Source organism: Camellia sinensis, chromosome 8 (genome assembly GCF_055761805.1).
Source record: "Camellia sinensis isolate YWXY chromosome 8, ASM5576180v1, whole genome shotgun sequence".
NCBI classification, from domain to species: domain Eukaryota; kingdom Viridiplantae; phylum Streptophyta; class Magnoliopsida; order Ericales; family Theaceae; genus Camellia; species Camellia sinensis.
In genome coordinates this window covers 18751779-18773525 of record NC_138968.1, presented here as the reverse complement: position 1 = coordinate 18773525, position 21747 = coordinate 18751779, and the positions used below count along the sequence as shown (strand labels likewise).

At 38.5% G+C, this 21747-nt stretch overlaps 1 pseudogene across 1 annotated transcript; it reads right to left on the bottom strand.

Annotated features, from left to right (window-relative positions):
- Positions 1-3339: 3339 nt before the first annotated feature.
- On the bottom strand, positions 3340-17958 carry LOC114303831 (uncharacterized; annotated as a pseudogene). Its single transcript, XR_014337419.1, has 2 exons — positions 17425-17958; positions 3340-4524 (listed from the first exon to the last, which is right to left on the bottom strand). The product of XR_014337419.1 is annotated as an uncharacterized LOC114303831 (transcript).
- Positions 17959-21747: the final 3789 nt, after the last annotated feature.

Here is a 21747-nt window from a genome sequence, read left to right as displayed (position 1 = left end):
CGGCACCTTGCATCTTTGTGAGCAAAATTAGCTCGGCAAGGAACTCCAAGATTAGCGAGCAAGGTCATTTCGACACCTTGCATCTTGGCAAGCAAAATCAGCTCGACAAGGAACTTCAACGTTGGTGAGCAAGGTCAGTTCGGTTCCTTGCATCTTGGCGAGCAAAATCAGCTCGGCAAGGAACTCCAAGGTTGGCCAGTTAGCTTGGCACCTTGCATCTTGGTGAGCAAAATTAGCTCGACAAGGAACTTCAAGGTTGGCGAGCAAGGTCAGCTCGGCCACTTGTTTCTTGGCGAGCAAAATCCGCTTAGCAAGGAACTTCAAAGTTGATGAGCAAGGTCAGCTCGGCCACTTGCTTCTTGGCGAGCAAAATCCACTCGTCAAGGAACTTCAACGTTGGCGAGCAAGGTCAGCTCGACAACTTGCTTCTTGGCGAGCAAAATCCGCTCGGCAAGGAACTTTAAAGTTGGCAAGTAAGGTCAGCTCGGCAACTTCCTTCTTAGCGAGCAAAATTCGCTCGGCAAGGAACTTCAAATTGGCGAGTAAGGTCAGCTCGACAACTTCCTTCTTGGTGAGCAAAATCCGCTCGGCAAGGAACTTCAAAGTTAGCGAGCGAGGCCAACGCGGCAATTTCCTTCTTGGCGAGCAAAATCTGCTCGGCAACGAACTTCAAAGTTGGCGAGTAAGGTCAACTTGACAGCTTCCTTCTTAGTGAGCAAAATCCGCTCAGCAAGGAACTTCAAAGTTGCCGAGCAAAGTCAACTCGGCAACTTGCTTCTTGGCGAGCAAAATCCGCTCGGCAAAGAACTTCAAAGTTGGCGAGCGATGTCAGCTCGGCAACTTGTTTCTTGGCAAGCAAAATTCGCTTGCCAAGGAATTCCAAAGTTGAACAAAACACCAACTATCATCTTGCCGTGCAAAATTAGCCCGACAAGGAATTCTGATCTTTTCATCAAAACGACTGTCAATTGCCCCTTGGACCGCACTAAATCTGCTTGGCGAGGCGAAAATACAACGTTTCTCAAAAAACAATCTACTTGTTTCATTACGTCAATAGTAGAAAGGGTTACAAAAGTAAAACTAAGAATAAAACTTCATATTGGCAATATTCGACGTTCCGAAAATAGATCGGCCATTTATATTTTGTGAGTGTTATGCCCCTTTTCTTCGGCCTTCTTACTGACGTCTTCCAAAACTGAACTCCCTAGATCTATTTTATGTTTGTTTGCACAGCCATCCTCTGCACTTCTCGCAGGTGAGCGTGCTCCTCCAAGACGTGCCCCAGGTCCTCCGAACGGGCGGAGTGGGAATATATCAACGTCGTCAACGAACATGGGGAACGGCAACTGCTGTCTTACACGCAAGACTTCTCTGCTGGCAGGTCAAAGTCATCAACTCCATAACTTCTGGTGATGGAGAGGGATGGTGTCCGCCTCTAGTTTTGGCTGCTTGAGCGACGTGGTTGGGTGCGCTCACTGTGGTTATCTACTCCAGCAACACCCTTCCCTTTGACCTGCCGCTTTAGTGCCTCCATCTCCACCGCCATCTTTCAAATGATGGCATCTTGATCTCACAACTTATGCTTCAGGCGCTGAGCGTGCAATTCTCTTCTCCGCCGGTGCCCGTTGGGGATTCGCGAGTAGTCAGTCCTCCTTGCGTGTTTGTCTCGCGCATCTTTGGGGAGCCCCTTAGGAGAGGTCTCCAGACTAGCCATGGTAGGGATGGTGGGAAGACCATCTCTTCTCCGAAACGGACTCTGGAGTGATGTCGTCAATGGCGGACAATGGGACGTCATCGTTGTTCGCCATGAAAGATGATCGGATGAGCTTAGAGGACAATGTTTTATCTGTCAAAGTTTCCCACAGAAGGCGCCAATTGTACGGGGAGGAAATATTCGTCGCCGTCCGTACTCTTCGTGTCCAACCTTCACTTCACTCCGAACAACCTGAAAACACGACAATGGTGAGCTACCCCGCAGGTGTGATGCCAGAAAGCCCCTCCGACGACCAAGTTAGCACCCTTTTAGAGAGAGAAAGAGAGAAGAGACCAAAGACCCATAGAGCTCTGGTTAGCCAGAAATTCCAACTTGTGTATGGAGGCGCCACTCAGTCTATATAACCTCTGCGCGCTACTCTACTCGTCCTTTCTTGGACGCGTGGCTGTACTGCCCTCTCTATTCTTTACACGTGTACCCGTCAATACCGCCAAACAACATTGACCAAACTGTCAAATGGTATTGACGCATACTATTGGCGGGCTTTTCTTCTCGCACTCCAATTGGACCACCTGGCAATTTCCACCAAGCTAGGCATAGCGCGGTCAGTTCCAGCCTCAATTCTGACCGACCTTCAAGGCCAAACTCAATAACTAGCTCTGTTTACCCAACTCCATTCATTCCCGCTGACTTTGCTCAGCCTTGGACCATCGCTTCACCTAGCTCGGCTTAGCTCGGTCCAACTTTCGGACCTTAGGCTAACTCAGTCACATGATCTAGAACCATGGCCAAACTGCCCTCAACTATGCCAACTCGGTCGCGTAATCCAACGGCAAGGCCCAAGTCACAACTAGCTTAGCCCGTTTGCTCGGCGCAAACTCCCCTCTCAATGATTGTGGAGGAGGAAAAACATAAAGGGCCAAAAGGCAAAAGCTGATAAAGTCGTCATGGCCCGCATTTCTCTGCGAAAGACATATGTTGTTGTCTTAATAAGGTTTCGAAAGGTGTTTCCATTCTTGCAAGAAAAAAAAAAAAAAAAAAAAAAACACACCAAATTTTAAATGAAACGGTTTAGAGTAAAGGCAACTACTAATCAGTGGGGGTAAGAAAATTATATTATAAGTCACTGGAAATTTTGTTATAATTACAAGACAAATGAATAATATAATTTTAATTACGAATGTGTGGAAATTGTTCTTCACACGCACCCTCTTGCTTCCTTTCTTTTATCTTCATGGAGAACAATTTCCCCACCTTTGTAACTAAAATTATAGCAATCATTTATCTTGTAATTATAAAAAGATTCTCACTGACTAATAATATAATGAATAATATTAGAGACCCCAAATATTAAATCTTCTACCCATGTGAGATATTTACTTAAAATGTTGATAAAGTATTTAGAATCCATAGCATTTTTCTAATATAATTTTCCTACCCCCACTCGTAGGTAGTCACCCCTTACAGTAATTACATTATGAAAAATATTTATATCATTAAACAAACTGACAACTAATCTACAACAGCTTGAAACATAGAGAATGAGATTCACTTGGAATATCAACAAGCATGCAGATAATCAACAACAATTTGACGTAGTCAAAGCCAATAAATAAAATGCTCTCTGATGCAAAATTTCTTATGCATATGCTTACGAGTTAGTAAATTGCAAAAATCGAAATTTCCCACTACACATTAATGGCTTCTAAAAGTTCCAAAGACCATTCCACGCATGCTAATATCAAGAACACACATAAGTGGTCTTGAGAGATCAAAGAATGTGTTCAAAGAAAATGGCAAATCCATTTATTTTTAACAATTTAGAATTTTTATTGAACTCTGCCAACCAATTGGGAAAAAAAACAGAACAAATTTTCAGTACTTTCCACACAATGAATGCCACTTTAGTTTCAACTGGTACCACAAAGGAGGAATACCCAGAATCCCTCGAGCCAATCTTGGATCGAACACATCAAAATGTGCACGTCTCAGAGAATCCAAAAGAACCTGGGCAGGCACAGCCGGCAAAAGCACTGGATGAGCTTCCTCAAGCACTGTTCCAGCTAATTCACAAGCTTTCTGGAGATGCGAATTAGCTACAGATGCCATCTCAAAAACAGCATCACACAAACGCTCGCAAGAGTCCATGCAAATCTCCATTTGGCCTCCCTGGTTAACCAACAACCCGTGCCACTTTAGCAGGTATGTAAGAAAACTGACGGCTGCGGCTGGCATGGTACGACAACGACTTAAGCAGCAAAAGAAGGCCACTAGCCTTGCCAATATGTGAAGCTGCATGATCTACAGCAGTGGACTTGATACCACCTGCTTGAAGAGTCATGTACAAGATAGTTGAAACAGTGTCCTCGGTATACCACTCCAACTCTTCAATAGTTTCTGGGATTTCAATAACCTCTCTTTTTGCATCATTGATTCGAGCTTCAATGGATCGTGTTAGCCAGCCCTTGTTGATTTTATACTCATATATTACTGATGACAGGGCCTGAGCTGTTGGGTGCTCAATTAATTTGTTGGCAAATATCTTGTCTATAGCTTCTCGCCACCAGAGGAGACGCATAAGGCCAATTTTGGGATCAGAAGCAATATCCATGGCTCTTGCTGTTTCAACATTGAAAGCATGGAGAGCAAATGCAGCCTTCCGCATGTTCGGGGGAAGTTCAAGAAGGCAGAGATAATGATGGTAGTCATAATTTCGTATTTGCTGTACACAGTATGAGAAAGCTGTCCATATGCCACCAGAGGCTGATGCACCACTCATTAAATCCCAGCTGTGGTTTCCCTCCTGCAACCTTATTACTTAAAAAACAAGGAACATGTTCATTAGAAGGGCATAAAGAAGGAAATAATATCTATTTAAAACAAAGGGTTACACAAGGAAATCATGAACCTTGCCTGACAAAAATATGCTTCGAACCAAACTATGCAAACATATTGTATACAAATTGCATTAAAACCATAGCAGCCATTACCAACAAGAAAGAGAGAATGAAGTGCTGGGTCTATCTTAGAGGTTTTGCGGCTGAGAATCAACACCCTTCACTATGTTTGTGTGATCTCAATGAAGTTGGCTCGGTGCAGGAAAAGCAAGAGGGCACGGTGTTCAGGAGAAGACAGGCTGAACATTTTCAAAAGCTCTTACTTCATTATGCTTTTATGGACTTGTTCAAGGGCCCTCATATACATGGTAAAATACAAAATAAAATAAGGAGAAGGATAACATTTGGAAATAATTAGATCGTGCTTTAGCTATAGTGGGGTGGAGACAACTTTTTTTTACATATGCTATGTATACCATGAGGTATGCCATGGCTCTGATGACTGTCCCCTTCTGTTGTTCTGTAGTATATCCCTTTGTTACATTACATGAATCCCTCAAAATAAATCAAATACCCGTGTCGGACACTCGACACTTAGATATGGTTCCAACACTTCTCATTGGACACTCCTTATATATTTATAGATAACACTATTATTAATATTATTATTATATATATGTCATATAATTGTTATAAAATAAGTCAAATACCTTTTTGACGATGTATGTTACATATAATACTATTTTATTTTACATAATAGATTAAAAATATAAAAATATGAACTTTTTTTCCCCGAGTCTAAGTACCTTTAAATTTGACGTTTGATGGGTCCGACCTCTAAATATGTACCCATACCCAACACTTGTACCTAAGTCCATACAACATAAGTATTTTCACGACCCCATTCCGCCCCTACTAGAATGGTGCCATGATGGCCAGTAATTCGAGATTACCAAAGGCCAACTTACGAAGATTCACACACAATCAAAGTATACATATGGGGCTTACATGTGCAGAAGCAATAAATTTAAATCTAAGTAGTCCATAAGAGCTGTGCATAGATCAAATGAAATGACATACATCTTAACATGATTTTACAACTTGAATACAAAATAAAATGGAGTACATATTACATCTTGATCAAAAAGCTTCTCAAGCCGAAATATACAAATGAAATGAATTACAACTAAGAAGCATAATCTTCAAGATGATACAAAACATGAATCAAAACATCTTGCAAATAACATCTTAGGCGTCACCACCTTCTTGCTTGCCACCTATATATATATATAAGGAGAGGGCGAGCTTGAATACTCAGTGAATGATATAATTAATAAAGGTTTGAATGAATGATATCCGAGATCTTTATCAAAACAATGCATATAATAACTTGTACAAAGCATGGGATGAATCAAGTTCATCAATCAAAGTCTTTCAAAGCTTCTTGGATGTTAATAACATCTACATAATACCAAAGGATGACATTCCGGACAAAACAAGGGAATAACCGTCCCGGAATCGAAGCACACCCGTTCACGACCGTCGGTGGCCGACCCGGAATCGGTTAGGCAACCCACACGGAAAACCGTCAATGGCAAAACAAGGAAATAATCGTCTCGGAATCAAAGCACACCCGTTCACGACCGTCGGTGGCCGACCCAAGATCGATTAGACAAACCTACCCGTACAAGACCGTCAGTGGCAAAAGAGATATCTCAACAAAGGTGCTACTTAGGCTTAACGTCCCCTAACACGAAAGGACATTCCAAGAATGTCATCAAAACAAACATAATACTTGATACAAAAACTAGGAATAATCATTCATACTTGATCAAATACTTTTCCAAAACAAAGCAAAGCCTTATCAAAACTTTATAACATGACTTTATTAAAAATACCACTCACATAGCTCTTCGGGTGTAGGGATTAAGGCAAGGATTCAAGACCTACAAATACATGGCAAAGTCCACTGAATGCATTTCAAGAAGACAAGAAGGAATGCTCAAAAGATGGCTATGCAATGCATCCCTAAAACAAGCCTTACATGAGTGTAAATGATCTCAGCATTTCTTTCAAAACTAAGTCAAGATAAAGCAAAACATGTGCTGGGGAGTTAAAACACTGTTTCTCATTTCAGGAAAATATGCTGGGTACCAATCAGGTCTTGGCCGAGGTATGGTCTCCTAGGCCTAGGTGCGCATGCAAGATAGGCAAAAGTGCAAGTGACCATACAAGGTAGGCCAAGGTGAGATACGATGCTTAGCCTAGGTGTGAGATCTAGGCAAGAGTAGGTCTCGGCAACCACACTTAGGCAAATGAAGTCTAGAAAATCTGAGTTTTCCTCTTGAAGAACATGAAGAACATGAACGTGAGGAACATGAATGTTAAAATCGTAACTTCTTTATTCAAAATCTGAGATTTCATGATATGAGTTCAAAAATATGGACCTGAGTACCCGTACTTCGAGATTTCATAAAAACAAACACAAAAACATGGATCTTGATACAAACTTTCGGATCAAAACATGGTTTTCCTTTAAGAACACAAGAACACCATTTTCTCTTTGTAAAACCAAACTTTAAATCAATGCATGGCTCATGTATCATGCTAGATCATGCAATGTGATCAGATCAATATAAAGAACAACAAGAGTAGATCAAGAATCAAACCTCAAAATGCAAATCTCACGGCTCAAACTCTAAAGATCAAGCTTGGGATCTAGCTCTCTCACTCTAAACTTCTCTTCCTCTTCCTAGAGTTTCTCTTTCTTCAAAGGCAAGGATATAGTAAATGATGTGGGTTTCTCACTGCTAGCTGACTTAACCCTCTGCTGGGACACGTGGCAACGTCTGGTTGGATCTCCTCAAAAGGTGACTGAATGAAAAGATAAGGATATGACAAAGTGTGTACAACAAGTAAGATGACATGGGTACTCTGACAAGATAAGGATCTCGGATCAAGACATAGGCTTCAGCAAGTAAGGTCTCAATGATCTCGGCTAGGAAGGATAACACTTGGCCTAGCTGTGCCACACCTCGGCCTAGATGTGTCACACCTCGGTCTAGGTCATACCAGTCCAGGGACAAGATCACTAGGTGCAGGGATCAGAGATCTAGGACGCCTAGATGATAACATCTCGGCCTAGATGATACACATCTCGGCCTAGGTGATGCACACCTCGGCCTAGATAATGACATCTCAGCCAATATGCCAAGGTGAAGGTGGCGGTCAACCAAAGTGCTTCCAATGTGGTCCTAGGTGTTGGCGTGCAATGGCCTAGGTGTGAGAGGTTCAAAGGTGTGACATAGGCTTGAGATGACTTAGGCTTGACATGACCTAGGCTTGAGACAGCAAGCAAGGAACAAAGCATGCATATAACACTTAGGCAAAACACATAAGCACAAAACAAGACAGAAACTTTTACTTAGGCAAAACAAGTCAAAGTCTACAAATGCAAACTTAACAAGACAAAATCATGCGAATGCACATGAACATGACTAAGACAAGAATGTAGGTTATTATAGTCTACCCTCCTTAGAAAAGTTTGGTCCCCAAACTTAAGTTACCTTGCCCCAAAAACAACTCCGGATGTCGGATTCTCATCTCTTCTTACCATCTCTAGCCTTTACCTTGGGACAATCCTTAATACGATGATCTATCTCACCGCATTCAAAACATGCTCCAGATGCCCGATAACAAACCCCAAAATGTTGCTTCCCACAACTTGTACATGTCGGCCTAGTGCCACTTTCCTGATTTGAGTTGCTTGAACTACCCACATTTACCTTCTTCTTGACATCGGACGGTGCTCGGCGATTGTTATAATCCTGCCTCTTTCTCTGATTCTCCCCTGAACTCTGGTATTTGTTCAAGTTAGCTTCTGCCAGGATAGCTTTATCTAACACTCCGGCATAAGTCGGCATGTTGAGCATATTAACCCGATCTTGTATTGATCCCCGAAGTCCACTCTCAAACTTCCTAGCTTTCCTGTATTCGTTATTGACCATGTGAGGTGCATACCTTGCCAACTCGGTGAAAGCACAATCATATTCAGCCACTCTTTTGTTACCCTATGTCAAAGTCTGGAATTCTGTGGTCTTACAATCTCGGACAAGGAGAGAAAAGTGCTTATCATAAAACAACTCCAAAAATCTGGCCCAAGTCAAACCTGGATTGCCTTCTCGGATCATCATCCACCACTTACGAGCATCGTCGTCAAATGTGAATGCTGCCAATGACACCTTCTGAGCGTCGGTGTTGGGAAAGATCTCAAACAACTTCTCCATCTCAAGAACCCATGCTTCTACCTTCATTGGCTTTATACCTCCATGGAATTTCGGCGGATTCATCTTCTTGAATTCTTTCATCAAGGTCAACGTGCCATCCCCATACAAGGCTGGCTGTAGAGGCACTTGCGGCACTGGAGGAGGTGAAGGTGGAACTGCATGTCGGCCATCTGTCTGCTCGGCTTGGGTGGATGTAGTACTAGTGTGTTGTTGCTTTGCTTGCCTCAACTCATGGGCCAAATCCTCTACCATCCTTTCTAATCTGTCTAACCTGTCCTCGGATTGATCTCGGCTAACTGGAGGTCTACCCCTTCTCATGATGCTAGGAGTATGCAAAATGTGACTTTTTAAACAAAATGAACAAATAGACATGTATGCAAGTAACAAATGATCATGCCGAGGTGATGCACATCTTGTCAAGTAACAAGTAATATGGTGCAATCCTAAAATCATTCTAAGGGAAATCCTATGCTCTTTAGGACTCAAAGTGTGTGAACAACGTACTATAAGGAATTTGTGCTCTGATACCATTGTGTCACGACCCCATTCTGCCCCTAGTAGAATGGTGTCGTGATGGCCAGTAATCCGAGATTACCAAAGGCCAACTTACAAAGATTCACACACAATCAGAGTATACATATGTGATTTACATGTGCGGAAGCAATAAATTTAAATCTAAGTAGTCCATAAGAGTTGTGCATAGATCAAATGAAATAACATACATCTTAACATGGTTTTACAACTTGAATACAAAATAAAATGGAGTACATATTACATCTTGATGAAAAGGCTTCTCAAGCCGAATATACAAATGAAATGAATTACAACTAAGAAGCATAATCTTCAAGATGATACAAAACATGAATCAAAACATCTTGCAAATAACACCTTAGGCGTCACCACATTCTTGCTTGCCACCTACATATATATATAAGGAGAGAGTGAGCTTAGATACTCAGTGAATGATATAATTAATAAAGGTTTGAATGAATGATATCCGAGATCTTTATCAAAACAATGCATATAATAACTTGTACAAAGCATGGGATGAATCAAGTTCATCAATCAAAGTCTTTCAAAGCTTCTTAGATGTTAATAACATCTACATAATACCAAAGGATGACATTCCGGACAAAACAAGGGAATAACCGTCCCGGAATTGAAGCACACCCGTTCACGACCGTCGATGGCCGACCCGGAATCGGTTAGACAACCCACGCGAAAAACCATCAGTGGCAAAACAAGGGAATAATCGTCTCGGAATCAAAGCACACCTATTCATGACCGTCGGTGGCCGACCCGAGATCAATTAGACAAACCCACCTGTACAAGACCATCGGTGGCAAAAGAGATATCTCAACAAAGGTGCTATTTAGGCTTAACGTCCCCTAACACGAAAGGACGTTTCAAGAATGTCATCAAAACAAACATAATACTTGATACAAAAACTAGGGATAATCATTCATACTTGATCAAATACTTTTCCAAAACAAAGCAAAGCCTTATCAAAATTTTAGAACATAACTTTATTAAAAATACCACTCACATAGCTCTTCAGTTATAGAGATTAAGGCAAGGATTCAAGACCTAGAAATACATGGCAAAGTTCACTGAATGCATTTCAAAAAGACAAGAAGGAATGCTCAAAAGATGGCTATGCAATGCATCCCTAAAACAAGCCTTACATGAGTGTAAACGATCTCGGCATTTCTTTCAAAACTAAGTCAAGATAAAGCAAAACATGTGCTGGGGAGTTAAAACATTGTTTCTTATTTCGGAAAAACATGCTGGGTACAAACCAGGTCTTGGACGAGGTCCCACACTTCTTGGCCAAGGTATGGTCTCCTAGGCCTAGGTGCGCATGCAAGATAGGCTAAGGTGCAAGTGATCATGCAAGGTAGGCCAAGGTGAGATACAACGCTTGGCCTAAGTGTGAGATCTAGGCAAGAGTGGGTCTCAGCAGCCACACTTAGGCAAATGAAGTCTGGAAAATCTGAGTTTTCCTCTTGAAGAACATGAACGTGAAGAACATGAATGCTAAAATCGTAACTTCTTTATTCAAAATCTAAGATTTCATGATATGAGTTCAAAAATATGGACCTGAGTACCCGTACTTGGAGATTTCATGAAAACAAACACAAAAACATGGATCTTGATACAAACTTTCGGATCAAAACATGATTTTCCTTCAAGAACACCATTTTCTCTTTCTAAAACCAAACTTTAAATCAATGCATGACTCATGTATCATGCTAGATCATGCAATGTGATCGGATCAATATAAAGAACAACAAGAGTAGATCAAGAATCTAACCTCAAAACGCGGATCTAACGGCTCAAACTCTAAAGATCAAGCTTGGGATCTAGCTTGGGATCTAGCTCTCTCACTCTAAACTTCTCTTCCTCTTCCTAGAGCTTCTCTCTCTTCAAAGGCAAGGATATAGCAAATGATGTGGGTTTCTCACTGCTAACTGACTTAACCCTCTGTTGGGACACATGGCAACGTCTGGTTGGATCTTCTCACAAGGTGACTGAATGAAAAGACAAGGATATGACAAAGTGTGTACAACAAGTAAGATGACATGGGCACTCTGACAAGGTAAGGATCTCGGATCAAGACATAGGTTTCGGCAAGTAAGATCTCAATGATCTCGGCTAGGAAGGATAACACTTGGCCTAGCTGTGCCACACCTTGACCTAGATTTGCCACACCTCGGCCTAGGTCATACCAGTCCAAGAACAAGATCACTAGGTGCAGGGATCAAAGATCTAGGATGCCTAGATGATAACATCTCGGCCTAGATGATACACATCTCGGCCTAGGTGATGACATCTCGGCCTGGGTGATGACATCTCGTCCAATATGCCAGGGTGAAGGTGAAGGTCAACCAAAGTGATTCCAATGTAATCCTAGGTGTTGGCGTGCAATGGCCTAGGTGTGAGAGGTTCAAAGGTGTGACATAAGCTTGAGATGACTTCGGCTTAACATGACCTAGGCTTGAAACAACAAGCAAGGAACAAAGCATGCATATAATACTTAGGCAAAACACATAAGCACAAAACAAGACAGGAACGTTTACTTAGGCAAAACAAGTCAAAGTCTACAAATGCAAACTTAACAAGACAAAATCATGCGAGTGCACATGAACATAACTAAGACAAGAATATGGGTTATTACAAGTATTCCCCCTAAAAAGTCTCTAGACTGTTTAAATTTGAAAGTATTTGGTCGACTAATTCTGAATGCAAGGATGCTATTCAATCTAAGTGGCAGGCCGTTCAAGCTAGTTCCCTTATATTTAAGCTTTCTCAAAAGCTCAAAAGGTGTCAGAGTAGCCTTAAACGTGGAGTTGAGATGACTTTTGGAAATAATAAGATTAAAGTTACTAATATAAAGTCTCAGTTCGCTGATATTCAGCTTCAACCCCCTATGGAATCTAACCTTCAGGGCCAAGAGATGCTGAAATCTGAAATGGAGACTCTTATGAAAAGGCAAGAAATGTCTTTTCACCAATGCTCTTGACTCTGATGGCTAAAGTATGACCTTTCTTTCATGCAATTGTAACCTAGAGATGCCAACAGAATCATTTCATCAGGGTGAATGACAGCAGTGGAGTTTGGTTCAATTTGAATGAAGACATCAATGTGCATATTCAGGTTTCTTTTGCAATTGCTTCAAAGCTCTGGCCCCAGGAACATGGAAGAAGCTCTGGTGCAATGGGTTGTGTAGAGTGTCTCAACAGTTTCCTACTTGGCGATTGCAAATTGAGAAAAGTAAGCTTCATTACTTCCCTCTAGAGGCCTCTAGAAGTCTTCGTCAAGGAGACCCTTTGTCCTCATACTTTTTTCTACATGTTGCCAATGTGCCTTCTAAATTGTTTTCATCAATGCAATTTCTTGTTCAAAATTAAGAGATCTTGCCCACTGTTCTCCCACATTTTCGTTGCTGATGATGCTAATCTTTTTATTAAAGGAAATGTTCAGGAATGTCAGAATATAACTACACCAGATTTATAATTACTAGTAATTTAATGCCACATAATCACTTCAATCAAACAAATATAAACCGTACCACACAATATCCAGTCTACCCCAAGATTATCAAAACTATCAGTGGTTCCAACACTTCCCACTTAAAAGCCACCAACTACCACCAACCTCTACGGTTACACTCTTACTAGCCCAAACAACCATCCTGAATTGATGGATGTGGAGAGAATTTTTTGGGTGTATTTAGCACATTCCGAATTGAAAATGCAAGAATTTTTCTTGTTGATCTCATCAATTTTCACCCTTCCCTCTAACTATGCACTCAGGGACAGAACTTGCATTTCATCTCTCTGAAACAAGACATGCATAATATTTTTTTACCAATTGATATAAGCTATCAGATTCCAATTCAAGAATGGAAAATAAACCAAGATTTAATGCTAGTTTACTACATAAAAGATAAAACCATTATCTATTCACATTAACAACAAATTAATAAAGAATTATCATACAACAATTTGTTCTTTGTAAATTTCAACTTAATCATCTATCAAAACGATGGAACTCAATGTTCCTTCAAATCCCAACAGTCTTCGATGATTTACCCTATCCTAAATTTTTCAACAAAATCATCTTCCATTTTGTTGCTAAACACTCTTGTTTCGAGTGTGCTATATAAGCACACTTTTTTATCTTTTTATCTTTTTTGAGTCACATCACCTTTCTACTTTTCTGCACATCTTTTCATAAAATGTCAAAAAGAACACTTATTTAAATCATTCCAAACAAATTTGCTAAGATGGTTTTGCAGTAGAGACTAGAGGAGTAAATAAATAAAATAAATGTCATATATATTATTCATTATATACATGTCTAATATTCTTCCAACTAAGAACCAATTAGTATTGCCTAGTAATAGGGTGAATTAGAAATACACCCCCTACGAATTGCCCCCTGTAATTTGGAATTTAAAAAATTACAAATACCCCATTGTAAGAATTTTTTAGTTAACATAATTAATTGAAAAAATGAAATTCTTAACTGCTCTCATACACAATAATAAAATTAGTTGAATTATAAAATTAAAATATATTTCTGATATCATTAAAAACTATTAATTGACTTGCTGATTTATTGATAAAATTGGTCATTTGTTATAAAATTATAAACTTCACAGGGCAAGATGTAATTTTCAAAACTGTAAGGGGCAATTCGTATTTTATACAAATCTCAGGACTGTTCCAGTGAAACAGTTATTTCAGGATATACAAATAAATACTAAGCAGTTTAAGCTAACATCTATAGCCACACAGGCTATAAGTTTTTAATTATTCCCAAACTCACAAGCTTAAATACAGGTATAAAAGTCTTGAATTAATACTATAAACCAACTTGAAACTTAAACCAACAGTGCCAAACAAGGAAAGCCTTCGATTAATATTATTTCAATAAATGATTTCTACATCATGATTAACACTCTAATTAGCTCAAGTTGCATATAAACAAACTACCTGCAACGAGATTCGTCAAATCCTTGGTGAATCTGTCAACAACGAAGAGCTGCAACGAGATCTGCAGTTAAGTGATGAGAAAGAGCATACAAGTGAAAAATTATAGAAGTAGAACAGAGAGGTGAGTAAGAGAGACAGAGTCTGCAGAGTAATTAAAATGAAAAATTAGTAACAAATTGGTTAATAAGCTGAGGTGAGATGAAAGAACCTGTGTGGATCGTCTATGGCCTTGCAGTGGAAGGAGGAACAACAAGGTTCAAAGGCAGAGATTTACTTTAAATTAAGGGTAAATTACACTTTGCACACCTACCCTTTGCACCAAATCCCACTTTGACCCCTACACATAAAATCATGACAGTCAATCCCCTACACTTCTATTCAAATCCTACTTTACTCCCTATACATAAAATTGTGACAGTCAACCCCCTATACTTTTGATCAAATATCAGTTTCGTCCTTACACAAGTGTCAATGTCCTCTTTCTGTTACTCAATTGTTTAATTCTTTAACATAATCTAATCACGTGACAAGAATATGACTACGATATGAGGGTAAGGAGGAAATAATATTGTCCACCAATACACAGCTTATCCCAAAATTTACATCAAATTATGACTATATTAAGCTAAAACAAAATGTAAATCGTAAACGATTAAGAAGATGAACTAAGGTTTTGCATAAATTAGAATCACAAAACTCTATTCTTCACGTTAACATAGTCTTTTGTCTATTCATCTTCCTTTCTCTTTGATTTCTTTATCGCATTTTTTATTATTTCAAAAGCTCTATTTACTTACCTCTTTGTTCCAATTTTTACCATACGAACATATATATATTGTATTATATAACTCTCACGTGCTTATCACATAGAATAAAGTGTAATAGTGGGAAACATAAATGATTTTTCTCTCTTACCCTTATTTTGTAGTCACATTTTTGTCACATAATTGAATTTTGTTAAAAATTTAAAAAAGGAACATTGACATTTATGTAGGGACCAAAGTGAGATTTGAAAAAAAATGCAAGGGATTGACTATCACGATTTCATGTATAGGACCAAAGTGGGATTTGACTAGAAGTGCAGGGGGTTGACCTGACCGTCATGATTTCATGTGTAGGAGCCAAAGTGAGATTTGGTGCAAGGTGCAAGGGTGCAAAGTGTAATTTACTCTTAAATTAACAAACCTAAAACAACATCGTAAAGTCTATCCAATTTGACTGGCAAACGAATCGAACAAAACTACTACTTGAGCTTGTTTGCTCATGGAGTTCAAAAATTCCAACTCGTACGTGGATAACGGATCTAATTTAAGCTTAGCATAATGCATTAACATTAAACAAGTTTAAGTTAGGGTTGTTTTGGGTATGATTTATAAATTGACTTTTTTCTTATTACGAAAAGCAAAAAAGTAAAGAGGTGATGTTATAAAAATAAGCCAATAAATTAATATGCAGTTTATTTCTTGTGTCCCCAAAAGAACAGTTAGACTCCAAACTAGATAATAAATTTTGTTTATAATTATTCATATTATTTAAATAAATATGAACATGATAATTGGAGTTTAACTTGTTTATTAATCAAATAAGTTTAAATATCTAACTCGAATTCATGATTGTTTACTTAATAAATTGGGCATTTAACGAGTTGAATCAAACTGACAAAAAGTTTAATATGTTTGCCGCTGATATCTAACCCAATAATCCAAAGCCATAGTTCAACTTTTACAGCAAAAGAATGGTAAATTACACTTCACCCTTTTATGTTTGACCATTTTTTTTATTTCGACTCTTAAAAAAAAATCACTTTGACCCTTCATGTTTTAATTTTTTTATAATTTACTCAAAAAATTAACTTATATCCAAAATTAGACAGAAAATTACACATTGATGGCCAAACCACAATATTTTATTATATATAACTCACACCTCTGAACACAAATCAAATTTTAATATAATAATATATTTTTATGCCATGTGGTAGCTAACGTGGCATTTTTTTACCTAATTTAAACATAAGTTATCTTCACGAATAAATAGAAAAAATTTTGAAACATGAAAGGCCAAAATGAAAGGGGGACAAAAAAACACTTTAAGAGCAAAGTAAAAAAAATGGCCAAATATAAAAGAGCAATGTGTAATTTAACTGCAAAAGAAAGATCCGAACAAAAATTGGGTTACCCAAGCCTCTCTATTATCATGTCCAAACAACTCCTCCCATTCGACACGAACACAGACATCGCTACACCTGAATCCAATCACACCCCCATCCGCACAAAACATTTCAGAAACACACCAACCACACCTCAATCTCCAACAGGGGGGGGCGCTCGCGAGTCAGTTGCAGTCGGGGGACCTCCAATCCGCCATCCGTCTAACACTATGCGGATTGGAAAAAATCAATCCGCAAGTGTTCTCCAGATTGGCAAATGCAGATTGAGCGAGTTGACGGATTGGCGGATGGATGCATATCAATTGGGCGGTTTGAACATTACAAGTTTTAACTTCTTTCACTTCGTATCTCTTTGCATCCTCTGTTTTTCACTTTTTTATTTTTTTTCAGATTGTTATAATCGCAGCCAAAACCCTTCAGATCTATTCACACCAATTAAATCCTAATCAAACCAACCCAACTCACCAAATAGAAAATACCTCCACAACACAACCAGCCCACATTCAGATCTTTCCAAATCCTCAGTTCACAAAATATGACAAAAAAATAAATAAATAAAAACACCTTTCTTGGCCAGAAATGGCCAAATTCTACTTAAGCAACTCGCAAAACAGACAAACAAATACAACCCTAAATCAAAATATAATCAGAGAAGCATGCATAGCTTCACAAAGGCACAAATCTACAAAGTTCAAAGAAAACCCAGATCAAGAAATCGAACTAATAGTTTAAAAATCACGTTTCTTGGCCAGAAATGCCCAAATCCTAGTTAAGAAACTCACAAAACAGACAAACAAATACAAACCCTATATCAAAATATAACCAGAAAAGCATACATAGCTTCACAAAGACACAAATCTACAGAGTATACAGAAAACCCACATCAGTAATTAAAACTAAAAAGTTAAAAAATAACCTTTCTTGGGTCCCAAATCTAAGCTTTGATGACTTTGCCATCAACATTCAACCTTCTGGCAGCGAACTCAACACCGATTGTAGACTTGGATTCGAGGCTGAACTCATTCCTAGTGAATCTTGAAAGCAAATGGACATGCCAACACCTAAGTCTCCAATCAGAACCACCTTGAAGAGGTAATCACAGAACCACCAAGTGCTGATTTCAACAAAAATCAGGGGCTGATTTCCGAATTAGCAAAATAGTAGCCGCCGTTCGAAGAATGGAGACAGTGCCGGCCGAACCCAGGATATGCAGAAGACTAGGGTTAGGGTTTGGAGAGGGAGAGAGTAGAGTGAGAGATAGCTTTGGAATAGTAATGCTAGGAATACTGCAACTCTCATTGGAATCCCCCGACTCACGTCCGCCAAATTCAGATTTTCGGATCCCCATCTCTCCACCAAATATCACACGTCGGCTCAAAATGTTTGATTACTTGGGCTAGTTCAGTCGGGTTGGACAGATTGAAAGGGTTAGTTCAGTCGGGTTGGACAGATTGAGGCCTCGTTTGGCAAGAGGTTATTTTAGTTAATTAATCAAAAAGTTATTAAATTAGTCAAAAAGTCAACAACTTATACCAAAAAGTCAAAGATTCTCTTTTCTCTCTACTTTTTGCACATCTTTTCATAATTAGCCAAAAAGTCATCCCAAACATATAAGTTTTTTTTACCAATCTTTTTAACCAAATAGCCAAAAAATTACTAAATTAGCCTGTTCCCAAATGAGACCTGAGATTCGCTGATCGCTCCAAAGTTTTATATAAACGTTAAGGATTAATTTTTACTGTATTAAATGATTAATTTTTACTGTATTAAAATATAAAATTAATAATCTTTTTATTATAGCGGACGGGATGCTAGGGGGGCTGCTGCCCCGGATTTGGATCCTCACCAACAGTCCTCCCTCCAACATGTTATGTATTTTTAAGAGATATTTGAGTTGTTCTGAATAAATATACTTTTTATTTTTTTATATTAAAAAATTAAAGAAAAAAAGATGGATATTTGAGTTAATTTTTTATCTTTTTATGAAAAAATATGTAATAAAAAATTGTATAAATAAGTGTAGAGGATAAGTAAGTGTAATAGGCTATACGACATCTTTTTTGGACAAAGTGTAAGAGATAAGGACATGATTGTCTCCTTCACGGGCAACTATTTGGACTGTGTTCTGCCCGTGGGGTCCACCACGAGTCTCATTTTGATAATCTGAACCGTTCAATATGTAGAACCCGTCGAGTACTATATATTTACAAAAAATCACATTGATCGGATATCGAAATCACATTGATTAGATTAGTTTTTGTTCACTAGTTAACTATAACACTATCCCTTTTTTTGTACAAAACTGATTTAATCATATAGTTAGCAATATCCGATCAACGTGATTTTTTACATGCGTATAGTATTCAACGAGTTCTACATATTGAATGGTTCAGATTATCAAAATGTGACCCGTGGTGGCCCCCACGGGTCGAACAGCACTGTCTAAATGGTTGCCCGCGAATGAGGCAATCATTTCTAGACCAGTACAGCAGACCAATCACGCGGATAGCCCATCACTTCAGCAAAAAGTTGAGTTGTATTTTTTTATGTGTAAATTTATTTTTTTTGTATTTTTTTTTTTTTTTAATAATGATAACTTTTTAGCTTTTTATATAACTTTTTGACTTTTTATCTTTTTCAAGACATGTCAAACCAGGCCTTAATAAGATGGCGACACGTAACTGAGAGAAGATCTAAGGCTCTAAAACGTATCCACCTCACAGAGAATGAAGAAAATTAATGGAACCTTCTTGTTAGCAAAACTACGCCGTTTTGTCTTAACGGAGAAGAACAATTATGAACGGAATTTTGTTTTCTTTTGTTTTTTGTGATAACATATTCAGAACTTCAAATGAATCAGAAAAGCAGTCGTCCTCTTCTCTTCATTTCAGTCATAGTTGTAGATTCGATTCAAAGAAGAATTCAGGTTAGAAAAATTGCCAAAGTGCACAACAACAGCGCCATCGGCAAGAACACTCCACCTATCAGATTCCATTTCATGAAGGGAAGAGCTTACTTGATCTTCTTCTTTGCAGTTCAAGGACATAGATGATAGATAAAAAATTTAATTTGCAATTCATATCAAGAAAGGAAAAAAAACAAAACAATTGATGAATAATAAACAACCAAAGGAAGAACAACAGCGTCGCCCCACAATCACATCTTACTCCTCTTCTCACTTTACTTCAGTCCTAGATCTCCCAATCTCCATAGACAAAAGAAAGGAAGAACATAGTAACAATGGCGTCGACGTTTTTCAATCTGCTTTGTTTGAAAATGTGTATTGGATTGAAAATTTTAGTCTGTTGGACTTAGGATTCCATGCTTATCTAAAGTGTTTTTTTTTTTTTTTTTGGTGTGTGTTGTTTTTATGCTCTTAAGGTTGATGTTGTTGATGCTCACTTGGAATTTAAGCTCTGTTGACGCTCACTTTAAATTCATTTGCATTGCTCATTTTGAGAATTTAAGCTCAACAAGTAACAGGTACATTGGTTGTTTATTATTCATCAATTGGTTTGTTTTTTTCCTTTGTTGATATGAATTGCAAATTAAATTTTTTTATCTATCATCTATGTCCTTGAATTGCAAAGAAGAAGATCAAGTAAGCTCTTCCCGTCATGAAATGGAATCTGATAGGTGGAGGGTTCTTGCCGATGGCACTGTTGTTGTGCACTCTGGCAGTTCTTCTAACCCGAATTCCTCTTTGAATCGAATCTACAACAATGGCTAAAATGAAGAGAAGAGGGCGATTGCTTTCTGATTCATTTGAAGTTCTGAATATGTTAATCACAAAAAACAAAAGAAAACAAAATTCCGTCCATAATTGTTCTTCTCCATTAAGACAAAACGGCATAGTTTTGCTAACAAAAAGGTTCCATTAATTTCGTTCTTCTCTGTGACGTGGATACGTTTTAGAGCCTTAGATCTTCTCCTAGCCACGTGTCGCTATAGCGATCCCGGTATTCCTTGTTGTTATTGAACTGTAATCCGGACTTGGTCCCGTAAATTTGTTGTTGTCTTATTCTCTTTTCTATCTCTTACTCTTTATCTTAGAGTTTTGGGTTGTGTTGGACTTGTTGGGAATAAGTTGGTTATGTTTTAGAACTTAGAATCTTTGCCCAGTTTTTGGCCTTTTCGCTCGAGCGGGGGTTTCGGCGCTCGAGCGGGGAAATCACCTTCCCAGTACTTCCTCTGTCGTGTTTGCCGCTCGAGCGGAGGTTTGACGCTCGAGCGGGAGTCTGTGTGTGACGCTTGAGCGGGGGTTTCCACGCTCGAGCGAGTCGACCTGTATAACACACCGAGATTCAGTTTTTTGAATCACTTTTTGATTTCCTTTCTCTCTCTTACTTTTTCAAAACCTCCATTGGAGAGCACCTCACTCTAAAACCTAACTTCTCTCTTAGGATTGATCTAGCTAGAGTGTTTTTCTCACCTTGGGCCTTTGTAAGAAGTGTGTTGATCGTCGAGGGCTTCGTTGTGATCCAAGAAATTTGGGATTTGGAGCACTTTGATTTCGGGTCATCTTCTCCCTTTGAGTTCTCCATTTGAGGTAGGGATTCTCCTTGTTCTTTTTCAATACTCCGTTTATAGATAGACATGTGGTAATTTTTGTATTGCATGAAAATTGTATCATGTTGGATTTGTTTGAAAATCATGAAATAAACCTAGGGTTGGTTGTGTGGAGAATAGTTTTGGCTTCATTGTTTGTTGTCTTGGCTAAAATAAATATAAATTAGCATGTTGTAGTTAAATGAAGAAAAGCCCTAAATTATATTTTGGTTGAGTAAATTAAAATGGGGATTTGTTGACCATTGTGTGTAAATCTCTTTTGTCAAAATGAGTGTGGTAAGGGTGTTAATACCTAAAGGATTAACCATGGCTTTGGAGTTGATTTTATGGAAACAAGATTAGTGGAGTTGGTTTTGTGATAATAAAAAGGAAATGGAATCGTTTTTGTGAAAATGAGGGAAGTGTTTTTGAAATAAGTTTGAGAATTGGATTGTTGTATCTTGAGTGTTGAACACACATGTAGAAGTTGTATCTTTAACTATCATGTTAATATTGTTGTTGGGTTTATGATTCATGATATTTGAGTCTTTTAATAGATGTACTAACTATATGCATCTAGAGGTTTTGTCCTTGGTCATCGGTGGAGGATGACACAGTTGTGTAAAATTGTCGGGTTTGCATTTTGCCATTGATTAATTGAACATCGTATGTGATAAAGTGATAGATACAT